This window comes from Tasmannia lanceolata, unplaced genomic scaffold (genome assembly GCF_043159265.1).
Source record: "Tasmannia lanceolata isolate RefF3 unplaced genomic scaffold, GAP_Taslan_0.1 ptg000024l, whole genome shotgun sequence".
In the NCBI taxonomy this organism is placed as follows: domain Eukaryota; kingdom Viridiplantae; phylum Streptophyta; class Magnoliopsida; order Canellales; family Winteraceae; genus Tasmannia; species Tasmannia lanceolata.
This window is the reverse complement of record NW_027518701.1, coordinates 4976794-4993554: the sequence shown is the minus strand read 5'-3', so window position 1 is coordinate 4993554 and position 16761 is coordinate 4976794. Positions and strand designations below refer to the sequence as shown.

Here is a 16761-nt window from a genome sequence, read left to right as displayed (position 1 = left end):
TTAAGCTACAACCATCCATATGCCATTTCATGAAATATCATCTCTTTTTTTCTTGTTTTTTTTTTTTTTTTTTTTTTTTTTTTTTTGTGTTTTCAAACTAATAAGCTTGTATAATTTCTGTTAAAAAATCATTGCAAAAATTATAACTACGTGCCTTGCTCTGATTCTCCCTAAAATTATATCTCAAGAACAAGGAGCTTTTGTTCAGAATATAAGTATTACAGACAATATCAATACTGCCCAAGAACTAACTCAAAGCATAAATCACAAAGTTAGAGGTGGGAGTATTATATTTTTAAATTAGATATGAAAAAGGCTTATGACAAAATAAATTGAAATGTTATATCAAAACTCTTATTAAAGTTTGATTTTGAACTCATTTTTATTAAATTAACCGAAACAATGATACAAAATTGTTGGTTTCGATTCTAATAAATGAGGATCCTAAAGATTGTTTCAACTCTTCTAAAGGATTGAGACCAGGAGATCATATCTCCTCTTCTTTGTTCATCATAGCGGAAGAAGCTCTTTGTAGAAGCATTAAAGAAGCTTTCAACTTGGGAAAGATAAATTATTATCACACTAGCATAGTTAACATCCCTATCACTCACCCTTTTCATAGATGATGTACTGCTATATACTATTGGTACTAAATCCATCATTAGAAATATTATGAAGTTATTGAACAACAAGAAAAAGCTTCTAGCCAGAAAGACAATAAAGACAAATGTTGTTTCATAGCTTCAGACAAACTGACTAATGCTAGAGAAAACATCATCAAGAGCGCCATTGGTTTTAACTTAAAGGGCCTTCCTTTTCATTACTTAGGGTGCCTTTAACTTTATTTCAGCTAGATGCCTCAAACTTTATTTAGGTCAGATGCCTCTCACCAACTACACTCCCTTCATGGAATATTAAGCCAACTTATCAGCGTAAAAAATGAAAATACATTCACCGACAGTGAACAAAACCACCATCCACCACCAAATTATGCCCACTCACAAAAGCAGCCTCATCAGATGCCAGAAACAATACTGCATCAGCCACACTGGGAGCCTTCAAAACCCTCCCCTGCAAGCTGGTGAGATGAGAGTAAGCATTCTCCACTCCCTCCGCATCGAGCTCGAACAAGCTGCATGTCATCGGTGTCGCCACCGTAAAAGGCGACACACAATTCACCCTTATCCCATACTTCCCGAGCCCCCGACACGCCGATCGGACCAACCCCAACACCGCATGCTTCGACATAATGTAGTCCACGTTAGTCTCGCTGCCGACGCTTGCCCCCACACTCGCCGTGCACACTATGCTCCCCTTCAGGCCCCCGTCCACCATAACTCGCCCCGCGTGCTTTACACAAGCGGCCATGCCCCTTACATTGATGGCAAAGAGGCTGTCCAGGGCGTTGAGGTCCAAGTTGAGGATACTTTGGTTGCGGTTGATCACACCGGCGTTGCTAAACATTATGTCTAGGTGACCGTATTTTTGGACTGTGGAGTCCACCATGGACTTGACCTGATCTTCGTCGGTGACATTACAGTGCAAGAAGGTGCAACGGTCATGGCCGATTGATGCGGCCACCAGTTCACCTTGCTGCACTTGGATGTCGGCAATTACCACAGCAAGTGCACCGTGGTCTGCGAAGAGTCGTGCTGTCGTCTCCCCAATGCCGCTTGCGCCGCCAGTGACAATTGCCACCTTGCCCTCTAACCTGAAAAAAAAAATGCATACTATAATTCTAATATCATATCATGATAAGAGATGGGATTGTTAGTAATTAGAGAAATGGTAGAATGAAGGGTGCCCTTGCCAAAAATGAGATGAAAGGGCTCTCCCATTGGCTAAGGAGTGCCCTAGCGTTAAAGAGCATTTAAATGCTCTTGGAAACATCCATTTACACATGTTTTGATAAAAACGTCTCAAAACAAAGTGTAAATTTTTCCAAGAGCACTTAAATGCTCCTTAGGGCACTCGTAAGCAAAACCCATTATTTAAACAGCTGTCAAAGGTGATTACAGCTATTGCAGTCCCCCAGAAAGCTCTCCAAAACAAATTAGGAAGGAAAAGACAAACTGTTTGTACAATTATCATAACATGATAGTGCCAACATCATTAGCCTATCTTTTATACATATAGGCATATATATTTGCATATAAACTTAAGAAAAGATATTTCCACCCTATCAGTGTTTGCACTCCTTGTTAGGGGGGTCAATGGACCCAGACGGTCCATCACAAATCCAAACTTAAAGGGACAGGATACAGACATATGCATTATCAAGATTCATGGAGACATTTTGATACCCTATCATAGGATCTGAAATTATTACTGATCGGAGCCAAACAACCAACAAAAGCCAATCCAATTTATTATACTATTTTACAAAAGTAGCCTTTAAATTTTATGGGAAATGATAAATGCGCCCCTTTTCATTACTTGGGACACCCAGCTACAATGTATCTATGACTGCAAAGGGGCTGATGTACTTCACATCTGAAGGGATGAAGTGACATGATTGCCACGTGCAATGCAGCTGGGTGTCCCAAGGGATGAAAAGGGGTGCATATATCATTTCCCAATTTTATAACTTTAAGTATTATTTTCGGGGTATTTTAGTAAAAGTAAGGCGTATGCATTTCTTAGAATTATTCATATTTTTAGCATTTTTGTCATTCCTCTCTCTAATGTCTCGAGTCACCCACTTTTGTTACTTCTCTAATAATTGACCCTAAGTCCATAGCACCCTTCATTGCCATCATTGCGACTCACCCTAGCAGCTATCAATCACATGCATTGCCGTCATTGCGACTCACCCTAGCAGCTATCAATCGTGTTTGCACTCGCTCTGTTTTGAGAATTTCAACTGTCTAAACTGTAAGGTAGACCTAGTAGGACCCTCCGAGGGGTGGTCTGATTTTGGAATGGATTGTGACCATAACGTAGGAAGTAGGATCCGAAGAATACTCCGAATCCGATCTGACTGATAAGAGATTTGGATGGATCGTGACTAAGACATAAGTGGATCCGTTGACACCCCTACTCCTTGTTTGTTTTATTTTCTAAAAAGAACTTCATTATTACGTCTATTGGTATGATTTTTTTCTCCAAAAATAAAGTCATTTTCAGGAAAAGACAGAGGGGATAAAATGTTAGAAAAAGAGATGGTAATAGCATTTCCCATATTGTGAAAATAATTATTATAATTTTCTCATGCCTATCTTAGACGAAGGCCTCCAAAGCAACCTTAATCAGTTTCTTTAGAAACTAAAATTAACTTAAAACAATCCTTTTTGCAAATAGAAATGATATTTTCAGCCTCTTTCTCTGCATTTCCATTCCCTCTTTTTTTTTTTTCCTGAAAATGGACAAAAGAGAGACAAGAAAAAAGAGAGGTGAAAATGCATATTTTAGGAAACTACAAACAAGAGGGGTCGAAATGCTGGAAAAGGGGGCAGAAATATCTTCCTCATTAGCAAAAATAAGCATCTAATTTGGTGGTATCCAAAGAGTCCCTAAATCAATATTTAAGTTTAGTTTTATTTCAAGTGTAACATTAAGGCCTCGATGAAAACCATTAAAAATATCATTTCTAAAACTTTAGAGAAATTATATATTCGTCCCCATTTCTTCCCGGGCCACTCCCTTGCACTGTAAAAGGAGTAGTCATAAATACACTACAGAGGGTGGCCGGGGAAGAAAATGGGGCGAATTTATTACTTCCCAACTTTTATTACCACTACTTGTTAGTATTCATTTTTAACTTCAAAACTAAACCATTTGTATATATGATATACATGCAAATAATTTCTAACTGTATATTGCTTTACCTCCCCTTGCAAATGGCTCCTGACATTATCTCCCTTCTTTTAGCTCCAGAAAGGATGAGAGAGAGAGAGAGATGGTATGAACTCGTTGGTAAAGAGGCAATAAATAGACAGAGATTTATGGCCTATATATGGTTTATCCAAGATAGGGTCTATTTTTAATTTGTTTTGACCATTTTCTAGGTGCCATGTGTAGAACCGGCAAAAAGTGACCCGGACCCGCTGGTCTACCCGGCCCGTCCGGGTTTTGCGGGTTCCGGGTCACAAATTACTACCCGTTTTAATTTTTTACCCGGCCCGTACGGGTCGTGAGATTGTTGACCCGTAGCGGGTATACCCGCGGGTACCCACGGGTATGACTAAGATTCCACAACAGAAAGCAACACGGTAACAACACTGAAAAAGAAGCCACCTTAATTATGATGATGATAATGGATAGGTTCATAGAAAAAGTTATATATTTATAAATCCAGGGAGCCCATGATCCACCACATAACCTCTCTAAGCACTCTCTTTCTACCTAAAATTCTATGTTTCAGTAGATCCAGAGCCCCAAATCTCCCCTATTTTCTCCTCCTTTCCTTTTCCCTTCAATTTAGTCTCAAGTTTCATCACATACCCAAAACCCCATCATCCACTTTCCTCCTAAAAAACTTCTCCTTTCCTCTCAGTTTCATACTTTAATCACATAACCAAAACCCCTTCTCATTTCCTCTTAAATCCATACTCTAGCACACAACCAAAACCACCTTTATCCAAATCTTAGACCTCATCAACACCCAAAAGGAAAACCCTCTTTTTTTTCACCTATAATCTCATCTCTCATCAAATCCAACAACCCATAACCTTTATTTCTCCCTTTTCCTACTTACTAATGGATTCAAATACTCACAACAAACCCCTCCACTCCCACCAAAAGCACTCCACAACTGATCTCTTCTCCAGTGCTAAGTTGGTGGCTGAAGCAGCCAAATCCTCCCTCAGCCATGAAAACCAAAACATAGACAAAGCTAAACTGTCCTCCGCGGCGCCGATCTGCTTGAAGTTGCTGGGTAACCCGCGGGTATACCCGGCCCGCCCGGGTAAGGTCCGGGTACGTCAAACGGCTACCCGTAGAATCACAGGTAATTTCTACCCTTACCCGTTATACCCGTACCCGCGCTACCCGTACCCCTACCCGTGCGGGTTACCCGTTTGCCGGGTCTAGCCATGTGCATGGCACATATATAAAATGAGGCCCAAATTTTAAGGAATAGTGTAATGTCTTCCCAATATTTTTTTTCTTGAGGAAATGACAGAGGCACTACCTTGTTTTTATAACAATTATGATTGCTTAGTTCGAAGGGATCACTCCCTAATTAATATATTAGCCTAGAAACATGGTTGTCAAAGGGCCCTACTTGGATTTCAAGAAAAATATTTGATATAATTTTTTTTTCTTGACTATTATTTTGGCAATTCTTTTTCTTCCAGGAGTAAAATGGACGCAAAACAAATGTTATACTCATTTTTTTTCAATCGTAAAACAAATTTTACCCATTTTTCCACTTAAAATGAACGTAACATTTGTTTAACAGCCATTCCGCTTACAAATGAACCCAGGCTATTCAGGCGCCCGATCTGGGCACCTGAACACATATGAACCTCGAAACCCGAAAGTTGGATTTTTGGAAAAAGTCTCAGGGTCGCCCGAAGGTGGGGTTTTGACCCCCGAAGGTTTGGGTTTGGGCACCCGAACAGCCTGGGTTCTGCGAGATTTGTTTTGGATTCAGACTTCGGATTTATGTGTTTTGGCTTACATTCCTATGCCCATAAAGTGATGAATGTCGTTTGTTTGTATTAAGTGATTGATCCTCAAGACGAATTCAAAGAAATACATCAACATTGAGATACGTAATAATGTACTTTTGGTTAACTATTAGCCCTATTTTATTCAATAATTACACCATTGATCTCTAGACTTTTATATCTCTGTTTTGACACTTGGTTCTAGCATGCTTACTTTATAGCCCTATGAACCAATGTGATCTCCTCTTTTACTATGATTGTGTTTATTTTACCCAAAATATGAACCTTGAAACTTTGTGAGAACTATTGTTCAATTTTGCCTTGCATCCATATGGACTTTTGGATACTATCTATTGTGGACTTTTGTTTCGTTATCTGTTCTGGACACTTTTGTGGAGGCTTGGGATATTTCTGGACCTCGCCATATGAGGGTAAAATACTTGGCAACTTTGGACCCGACTATGGGGATAGTTGTAAATACCCAAAAATACCCTCTTACTAAAATCCGTCCCCTCTTTAGAAGGGGGCATCTTTGTCTTTTGGAATTAGACCTCATTAGCGCTTCTTAAGAAAGCCTATAAATACATCCTTAGAGAGGATTGTGAAGATTAAATCAAACCTTAATTGTTTTGTTCAGCCCTAGAGGAGGAGACCCGTGAGAGAGAAGAAGAAGACTAAGGAGAACGCAATTTGGGAATCGAAACTGCGAATCAAGGTAAGATTTACGTTCTACGCAAGATTCGATATGTTAAGAACCCTAAAACAGGTTTTTGGTGGATTAAAAGATACGGTTTAAAGTTTGATTTTGTTTATTAAAGGACACCGGTACCGATCTTGAATTTCCTTGGGGTTGGAATCGCTCTTCAACTCCAACAAACTCAAGATCAATTGGTTATGATTTAGAATTTGGAGTTTTGGGGATTTTGATCTAGAATCTTGAATTGATTTCAATTATTGTTTGAGTAAATTCGGAGCATCCCATCGAGTTTGTTTGATTCCTCTTTTCGTAAGGATTTCAACGGATCCGACCTCGCGCGATTAGGAGTCTGAACGAAGGAGATATGGATTTTAGAAGTTTTGTGGAAATCAGATGAAATCTGGAAATTCTCGTGGAAAAACCCAGTCCCAATATTTGGACGCCCAAAGAGGGGTGTTTGGATGTCCGAAGGTTTTCGGACGTCCGACTCGGGCGCCTGAATATATTTGGACTCGGGACCCGAGAGTCGGGTTTTCCTTCTGAAATTCTCAGAGACGCTTGAAGTGGTTTCTGAAGGATGTGTTCGGACGTCTGAAGGTCCGGTTCGGGCGTGTGAACCCGCTGGGATTTTGAAGAATGTTTTAGAATTTGGATTTCGAGTTATGTGTTTATGGATCACTTCCTAGGGTCCTTATGTGATGTTATTGTACTGTTCAGGCTAAGGTATTGAACCGTCTGACAAGATTAGGGAAGGAAACGTCCGTCATCGAGGTACATAATAGCGTACTATCTTGGGTGTTTCTTAAACCCTACACATTCTAAACCAGTTTTTGCTATTGATATCTTAAATCTGTATTGTGATTTGAATATGTGAGACTATCCTGGGTCTAGCATGCCTATTTATGTTACTGTAAACACTCCATTTTGACCAAACCCTAAACCCTTGTGTGTGAATAAAAACCTCATCAAACTAGTGATCTAGAGTCCCAAGCTTTATCCTAAGTAGGTTAGGATCCCAAGTAGTTCTCCTTAAAATTTCATAAAAATCTGCCAAAGTTTGGCCATTCCGTACTTTTCTCCATTAAAAAATATGTAATATGATTCTTGATTTTAAAATGAGACTCAAGAGAATGGTTGCCAGAAGCAACAAAAATTGTTGGTAGTGAATGACTAGGCTAACATTTGGGACATGTTATTGAACGCCTCTCATTATCCACTTATTAAACTGGACGAAACAAGAAGGAGAGAATAACTAAGATCAAGTACGCTTTACTTCAGAAATTCAGATTTGAGATTTGAGATTTGTAGAGCGGGCAAAACAATCCGGGGTATGCTAACATAATTTTCTACTCTCTTTTTTATTTTTATTTTTTCATTCTCCACAACAAAAAAAAAAAAGGTGCAAAAGAATTGCCGAGAAAGGTTCAAGAATACAACTTAATATCAATCAATTTTTGGGCCCCATACATGAACGTCTATGTGTAATCAAAACCATTGATTTCATAGAACATTATTAGGGGGCCCACATGATCTTGGTCCCAAGCAGAATCGAACATCAAAGGCATAAAGTAAGATATAGAACGAAAAATACCGAAGATTTAGCTTTCCTTGGCTGAATCCTAATCAAGCTTTATAGATCTACAGACCAGGGTCATCCAATCGAAGTGTTATCAACAACAATCACCCTGACTTGTGGTGGTTGATCTGACCATTAGATTTGATCACATCATTTGGGCCAACAAAACAACTGTTAGGTTTCCTAACAGTTGCTATTTTTTTAGCTTTTTTTCTAGTGAGTTTTGTGTGCGCTTTCTACCACAGAAATGGCAACTTTAGGGTGCCACTAACTTTATTTCGGTCAGACGCCTATGATCACAAACCACACTCCATGCAATATTAAGCCAAATTATCATCTTACAAACTGGAAATACATTCACACACGATTAAGAAGCTCATCACCCACAGCCAAGTTATTCCCACTCACAAACTCAGACTCATCAGAAGCCAAAAACAATATTGCATCAGCCACATTAGAAGCCTGCAAAACCCACGCGTCCAAGCAAATGACATGAGAGTAAGCATTCTCCACTCCCTCCTCATGCTCAGGCACGCCACACAACGTTGGCGTCCCCAACGCGGAGGGAGACACACACAATTCACCCTTATCCCATACTTCCTGAGCCCCCGACACGCCCCGACACGCCGATCTGACCAACCCCAACACCGCATGCTTTGACATGACGTAGTCTATGTGGGTCTCGTGCCCCACACTAGCCACCACACTCGCCGTGCACACTATGCTCCCCTTCACGCCCCAGTCCTTAACTCGCCCTGCGTGCTTTACACATGCGGCCATGCCCCTTACATTGGCAAAGAGGTTGTCCAGGGCGTGGAGGTCCAACTCAAGGATGCTTTGGTTGCTATTGAGCACACCTGATGTCAAACAACCAAATAGTCCAAAAGCTTAAGCTTTTTCGATTTGCTGTTATTTAATCATTTATATACTTCATCACTACCCCTCATGTGTGGCTCCTCTTTGTTTTTTAGTTGGCAATACACACATATGTTGCCCTTCTTTTGGGTTGGCCGTAAACATGGATTTCTAGGGCGCGTTCGGCAAGGCTTTTCTTTCTCGCCCGATTAAAAGGGCCGAGAAATGGAGTGATGAGAATCTTTACAAGCGGATATTTATCGCTTTGAAGAATCCTATTTTTTAGTCGAAAAAGTAGCTAAAATTTTAGAAACGAGCCGTTGCGGGTCACAAAATGGACTGTGAGGCAAAAAATGGACTAATTTGTGAGAAGTACACGTCCATTTTACCTTCACAAATCGTAGGGTTGGAATAATCCTATGGATCTGATTTTTTGTGGACACCCTATCTATATGAGGGTCTTTCAAATGAATGGTTTGGATCACCCAAATAATGTGGGCCCCACTGTATTTTAAGCTAGTGTGTAGATAACTTATCTACACAAGTGTGTAGGAACCCTTTTCTCTTAAAAAAAAAAGAAGACATTGTTTGTACAATTATTATAATGTAGTGACAGCATCGGTAGCCTATCTTTTATATACATAAATATCAATAGAGAAATTTGCTAGGGACCATCTCATAAGGCAATTTGCGGGCTGTCTCTTGCATGAGAGTGCACCCACCTCATAAATAAGACAAAATCCGTTGAAAATCACATTTCAACCGATTTTGTCTAGTTCATGACGTGGCTGCACTCTCTTGCAAAGTGATTTTCAACCGATTTTGTCTTATTCATGAGGTGGTCTGCACCATCGCATAGTCATTTCGCGGTTGGGCTGTTTGCATGTGAGAGCAGCCACCCATGCTCAGATTTTGTCTTATTCTTTTAATTCATCTGAGGTGGCTGCTCTTACATGCAACAGCCTCCCCATGAAATGCCTTCACTACTACATCTTTTGGTATCATTGTACTTTTCCAAAAGAGGCTTGCTAGGAAAACGGGCTTCGGTGTTGCAGAAAAAAACATTATTTATTATCGTGACACGTGTGCAAGGAACAAAGAAGTGAGCTCGAATCTCAAGAAATGCCTAAAATTACTAAAAAAAACTGGAACCGCATTTCTCATATCGTGGATGGGTTGTTGCATGAAGACCTGGCAAACGGGCGGGCCGGGCCGGTTTTGACCCGGCCCTTACGGGTCCGGGTCAAACGGCCCGGGTCAAAATGACCCAGAAAATTTTACGGGTCACTATGCTTGGACCCGGACCCGGCGGTCGCCCGGATTTCTGACAATATTTTTAAGATTTTTTTTTTAAAAGGGATTCGCAAGCCACCTTCCCCGAGTCTACTTTTCTGCTTGTCCACATCCTTTGCTGCGAAGATCCGACAGAAGTACGAGTGGCGCAAAGGTGGCTAGCAATAAAATAATAGCAATTTTTAATAATCATCAGTTACTAACTTTTAAATGAAAAATTACCCGAAAAGGTAGGCAAAGTAGAAAAATTACCAAAAAAATACCAAGAGAATGTGTTAAAATATGACAATTACCAAAAAAAACTACGAAGAAAATTAAATAAATATGACAATTATGGAAAAAAGGCCAAAATAAAACTTTTGTAATTCTCTATGGGCACCCACGGGCACCCGCGGTCCACCTGGCCCGGCCCAGTTTTGACGGGCCAGGTGGACCCGTAGGTCAATTTTAAACAGGTCACAGATTGGTGACCTGGACCCGGAATTTACGGGCGGGCCGGGTGGACCGCGGGTCCGGGTCATTTTTTGCCCGGTCTAGTTGCATGTGATAGCAGACACACAGGCTCACTTTTCATTTGATTTTGTATTCATTCACGAGGTATCTGCCGTCACATCCATCACCCCATCACTGCTGACGAGATCATCTATCTTAGTCAAAAGCTTGGGAATTGCTAGTGTCCATGGCAAAAGGGTTTTTGAGGGTGGTCTGTTGCACGTCAGACCAGCCACCTCGTGAAAAGAGACAAAATGCAACAGATCAGCCGCGAAAAGCCTTTTGCGATGGACCTTAGCAAATCCCAAGTAACATTAGTTTCTTTACCAACTTAAATTAACTTAAAATAAGGAGAGTGATAAATCGACCCCAATATATCCTAAATCGACCCCCTCTGAGTCTTTCTCTCTCTAACCCTGAGGAGAGAGGGTCGATTTAAGATATTTTGGGATAGATTTATCACTGCCCTAAAATAATCCTTTTGGCAAATGGAAATGATATTTTCATCCTCTTTATCTGCATCTCCACTCTTCTTTCTCTTTTCATGAAAATAAATAAAGAGGCCAAGAGAAATAGGTGAAAATGCAACAACTCGAGTTGGTTGAGGCCAACCCTAGTGCAACCCGATTTAGCATTTCTTCAACACTAACCCAACGCAACGACAGCCCCGGGTCGAGATGGTCAACCCTAACCCATCCCGCGTCTAAATCTCTCAACCCTAGCCCAACCCGTCGAACTTGTTTTTTCCCAGTCGGGTTGGGTTCTGGGTTAGGGTTGACCATCTCGACCCAAGGCTTGATCAGGTTGGGTCAGGCCAAACAAGAAAATACAAATGGAAGAAAAAAAGAAAAAAAGAAAAAAATGATAACCCTAAAAAATAACTACAAAATTAGAGAATGAGAGTTGGGTTGGGTTCGGGTTGAGTTGCCCAAGGCCTCAAGCCTAAACTAACTTGAAATTAAATTGGATTGGGAGGCTTTTGCCCACCCTAACCCAACCCGAACCAAAATCAGGTTGGACCCGTCAGATTCGAGTTCAGCACGACGCAAGTTGCACCCTTATTTAGGATACAAAGGAGAGGTGGGAATGCTAGACAAGGGGTGGAAGTATCATTTCTCATTTGCAAATAAGCGTCAATTTTGGTGGTGATGGGGTACGAAAAACAGCAGCTAATTAGCTTTCGACACGTGGCCCCAAGATGGCCCACCGCGAGCCCATCGATTGAGAAAAACAAATCGTTGGACCGAGCAGACAGAAGAGCTGATCCGATGCTACGGAGGATAGAAGAAATACACCACCGTATAGAAGAGCTAGCAAAGGATCAGAGCCGGCCTGCTGCGAGAGCGTTCTCAAGCAGAACGCCATTCACAGAAGATGTTATGAACGCCCCGGCACCCAGGGGGTTTAAAATGCCAACCGTCTCGCAATATGACCGGACCTTTGACCCTGTGGACCATTTGGAAACGTTCAGAACGGTGATGCTCCTCCACGGCGCATCCGATGGTTTCCTCTGTAGAGCATTTCCGACCACACTGACTGGTGCGGCCCGTGACTGGTACTCAAGGATCAAACCGAACTCCATCAGCAACTTTGAAGACTTTGGGGACGATCTGGTCCGCCATTTCATGAGCAGCCATAGGCCAAGGAAAACAACAGCATCCTTGATAGCCTTGCGGTAGGAGGACAACGAAACTCTGAAGGTGTTCGTCAGCTTCTTCAATAGGGAGGCACTCCAAGTGCCGAATTTGGATCCCTCAGCCGCCATAAACGCGCTCCTCGCAGGCGCTAGATCCAACGATTTCTGCCGGTCAGTGGCTCGCCAAAACCCACACTCACTGGGGGATCTGATGACCGGAGCAGAGGAGTATATAGCAGTGGAAGAGACACTGGCGGCCTTGGACTCAAATCAGAGGAGAACCTCTGAAGACAAGAACCCTATCAAGCAGCGTAGGGACGATAAGACCCCCAGAAGAGAGAGGTCCCCCCAGAGGAGGGAAGAGAACTTTACCCCTCTCAACACCTCCCGGAGACACATACTGGCCGCAATCAAAGGAGAAGAGTTCGTAAGGTGGCCGACCAGAATGATCTCCAAGGGAAGTAAGAGAGACAAGTCGAAGTACTGTCGGTTCCACAGGGACCACGGGCACGACACAGACGAGTGCTGGCAGCTCAAGGAAGAAATCGAGCTACTGATTGGTCGGGGATATTTGAAAAAGTATGTCAGAAGTGACGGCCACAGAAGAGAGCGCAGAGAGAAGAGTCCACAGGGCCAGAGCCCTCGACGGTCATAGCCGCCCCCTGCCCGGGATCGATCTCCCCTGCCATCCAGTCCACGACAAGAGGCATCCCGGTCCCAGCCAAAGGGGGTCATCAGCACGATTATGGGCGAACCGGCCGCTGGGGGCACATCATCTGCTGTTCGAAAAGCATATGCACGCCGAGTCAACGCCGTGCACACATGCAGCAAAAAGATGAAGACGGAGAATGAGATCTCCTTTTCAGATGCGAATCTCGACAACTTGATACTGCCACACGACGACGCCCTGGTCCTAACTATGCTCGTCGCGAACTGGGAAGTGAAGAAAATCCTTGTCGACAACTGGAGTTCGGCAGATATCCTGTACTATCATGCTTTCCAGAAAATGATGATAGATGACGACCGTTTGAGGCCGGCAAACTCCGATCTGTTCGGTTTCTAAGCGGAGGTCGTGAAAGTGGAAGGACAGATTGAACTCCCAGTCCTCATCGGAGAGCCGCCCTGTCAAGCCTTCGCGATGGTCAACTTCCTGGTAGTGAGGGCCACTTCGGTCTATAACGCTATCTTGGGACGACCCGGCCAAAACTTAATCCGCGCAGTCGCTTCAGCGTAACACCAGAAAATGAAGTTTATAACGTCAAAAAGGCGTAGGAGAAGTCAGGGGAGACCAATAACAGTCCAGGGAGTGCTATGCCATGGCACTCAAGGGCAAAAATGCGGTGGAATCGCTGCTAATTGAGCTACTCGATCTGAGAGATGAAGCCCAGGGGACCCAACCCGTCGAAGACCTCATCTCCATCCGTCTGTGCAAAAGCGATAATGAGAAAGTCGTTCAGATCGGCTCCTCTCTAGACGGCAGCACCCGGCATAGCCTCACCCAGTTTCTTCAAGACAATGCAGACGTCTTTGCATGGGCTCCCGTTGACATGCCCGACATAAACCCGAAGGTCAGCACGCACAGACTTGGTGTTGACCCGACCTGCAGGCCGGTGAAACAGAAAAGAAGACATTTTCCCTCGAAAGGCGGCAGGCGATAAAGGAAGAAGTGGAGAGGCTCTTAAGAGCTGACTTCATTCGAGAAATCCAATACCTGGACTGGCTGGCAAACATGGTCCTGGTAAAAAAGACCAATGGGAAGTGGAGGACCTGCGTTGATTTCACCGATCTGAACAAAGCCTGTCCCAAGGATAGCTACCCGCTCCGGAAAATCGATCAGCTCATTGATGCCACCGCAGGTCACGAACTGCTGAGCTTCATGGACGCCTTCTCCGGATACAACCAAATCAGAATGTATGAGCCAGATATACCAAAGACTTCCTTTATAACATATCAGGGGACATACTGTTACCGTCTCATGCCCTTCGGCCTAAAAAATGCTGGGGCCACGTATCAGAGGCTCGTTCGTAAACAAGCTCTTCGAGAAATAGATCGGCCGTAACATGGAAGTCTATGTTGATGATATGCTGGTCAAAAGCCGAAGTGCGAAAGATCATGTATCTGACTTGAGGAAAACATTCCAAGTCCTAAGAGAGCATAACATGAAGCTCAACCCCACCAAGTGCACTTTCGGCGTCAGCTCGGGAAAGTTCTTGGGGTTTATGGTAAGCCAAAGAGGGATAGAGGCCAATCCAGAGAAGATCAAGGCCATGGTGGAGCTCACTGCACCGAAAACCATCAGAGAAGTACAACGGCTAACGGGAATGGTGGTCGCACTGGGGCGCTTCACCTCAAAATCTGCAGAGAGGTGCCTGCCTTTCTTCAACGCCGTTAAAGGAATCAAGACTGCACCCTGGACAGAGGAGTGCCAGACCGCATTCGAGGAACTGAAGCAGTACTTGTCCTCTCCACCGTTGTTGACAAAGCCGGAACCGGGGGAGGAGCTGCTCCTGTACCTGTCCGTGAGCCCCATGGCTTTGGCAGCAGTCCTAGTTCGAGAAGAGCACGGTCAACAAAAATCGGTTTACTATGTCAGCAAGGTCCTGCACGATGCCGAGATCAGGTACCAGCGGGTCGAGAAATTGGCCTACGCCCTGGTCATGGCAGCCAGAAAATTGAGGCCGTATTTTCAAGCCCACACGATAAAAGTCCTGACAGATTAGCCGCTCCGGCAGGTTCTCCATAGACCGGACATCTCAGGACGACTCGTGAAATGGGCCATGGAGCTGAGCAAATTCGATATCCAGTACATGCCTAGGCCAGCGACAAAGGCTCAAGTGCTGGCAGACTTCGTGGCTGAATGCACCATCCCCCAGCAGAGCACCGAATCTGAAATTGTCCAAACCCCGGCTGTCGAGAAGCAAACCACAACTGAGGAGCGAACAGAAGCTGAGACTGAACCAATAAGAGCAGAAATCGCCCCCGTACCGGCAGAACAAGGTCAATCGGCCATCGAACCACTCTGGGAAGTGTACGTGGACGGATCTTCGAACAAGGGTGGCTGTGGAGCCGGTTTGGTTCTCACCGGGCCTGACAACTTCACTTTAGATTATGCCCTAAGGTTCGGATTCCGCGCGTCCAACAATGAGGCAGAGTATGAGGCCCTCCTCGCCGGAATGAACCTAGCAGTCCAGACCAGCGCCCAAAGGCTGAAAGCGTACTGTGACTCCCAGCTGGTTGCAAACCAGATTCAAGGGGTCTATGAGGCCCGCGACGAACGTATGATCAAATACCTCTCCAAGGTCCGCCCGTTAGCCAGCAAGTTCAAAAATTTTGAGGTCATCAGAATCCCTAGAACAGAAAATGCAAACGCGGATGTACTGTCTAAACTGGCTGCATCCGGATACACCACCCTTGGGAGTATATGTATGGAGTTTCTACAGAAATCCATTATCGAAAATGAGGCCGCTGAAGTAATGCAGGTGGATCACGAGTCTTGTTGGATGGACAAAATCATCGAGTACCTACGCAGCGGGAAGCTTCCCAAAGCGAAGAAGGAAGCTCGCAAAGTAGTACAGAGAGCAGCCCGGTTCTCCCTCGATGGTGAGAGCCTGTACAAAAGGTCGTACACCCTCCCATACCTAAAGTGCCTCCGGCCAAGCAACACTGCATACGCCCTATAAGAGACGCACAAAGGGATTTGTGGGGAACACCTAGGGGACAAGGCCCTGGCAATCAAAGTGTTGCTAAGAGGCCTGTACTGGCCTACCTTAAGGCAAGACGCACTGGACCTGGTCAAGAAGTGCGAGAGATGCCAAAAGTTCTCTCCCACCATCCACCAACCTGCTGTATCTATGGCCCTGATCATCAGCCCACTCCCTTTCGCAGTATGGGGGATGGACGTCTTGGGCCCCTTTTCACCAGCCTCCGGAAGACGCGCGTTTGTAGTAGTGGCCATTGACTATTTCACCAAGTGGGTGGAGGCCGAACCTCTAGCCCAGATTACAGAGCAAAACATGCAGAACTTCTTTTGGAAGTCAGTGGTTTGCAGATTCGGGATCCCACGCGTCTTGATAACAGAGAACGGTAGACAATTCGACCTCCGTAACTTTCAAAAATTCTGTTCTGACTTGAAGATCGAACAGAGATTCACTTCAGTAGCGCACCCTCAGACGAATGGGCAGACTGAAGTAACGAACCGAATCCTGCTTCAGGGGATTAAAAAGAGGCTGGACGAGAAGGCTGGCCGATGGGCAGATGAACTTTATCATGTCCTATGGGCGTATCGTACCACCCCGCGCACATCAACGGGGGAGTCACCATTCAACTTGTCCTTCGGGACGGAGGCCGTAATACCCGTCGATGTGGGCACCCCGTCTCCCAGAGTCACCAACTTCAATGAACAGCTCAATGGAGATGGGCTCCGCGCAAACCTCGACTTACTGGAAGAAGCCCGGGAAGAGTCCCGAATCAGGGTCGCCGCCTACAAGTAGAAAGTGTCCAACTATCATGATTTGAAGATACGCCCCAGAGAATTTCGAGCAGGGGATCTAGTCCTAAGGAAAGCTGCTATCTCCCAACCGAAGAAGATCGGAAAACTCTC

General features: G+C 44.2%; 1 long non-coding RNA gene and 1 pseudogene across 2 annotated transcripts; one reads left to right on the top strand and one right to left on the bottom strand.

Annotated features, from left to right (window-relative positions):
• Nucleotides 1-951: 951 nt before the first annotated feature.
• LOC143857392 (short-chain dehydrogenase reductase 3b pseudogene) lies at nucleotides 952-3853 on the bottom strand (annotated as a pseudogene).
• A 439-nt stretch (nucleotides 3854-4292) lies between these two features.
• LOC143857220 (uncharacterized) lies at nucleotides 4293-7528 on the top strand. 2 transcript variants are annotated; one of them, XR_013238527.1, is made up of 3 exons: nucleotides 4293-4948; nucleotides 6250-6327; nucleotides 7027-7528. It is a non-coding gene; the product is annotated as an uncharacterized LOC143857220 (long non-coding RNA). The 2 variants fall into 2 exon arrangements; XR_013238526.1 differs by lacking the exon at nucleotides 7027-7528 and having other exon boundaries at nucleotides 6250-6546.
• Nucleotides 7529-16761: the final 9233 nt, after the last annotated feature.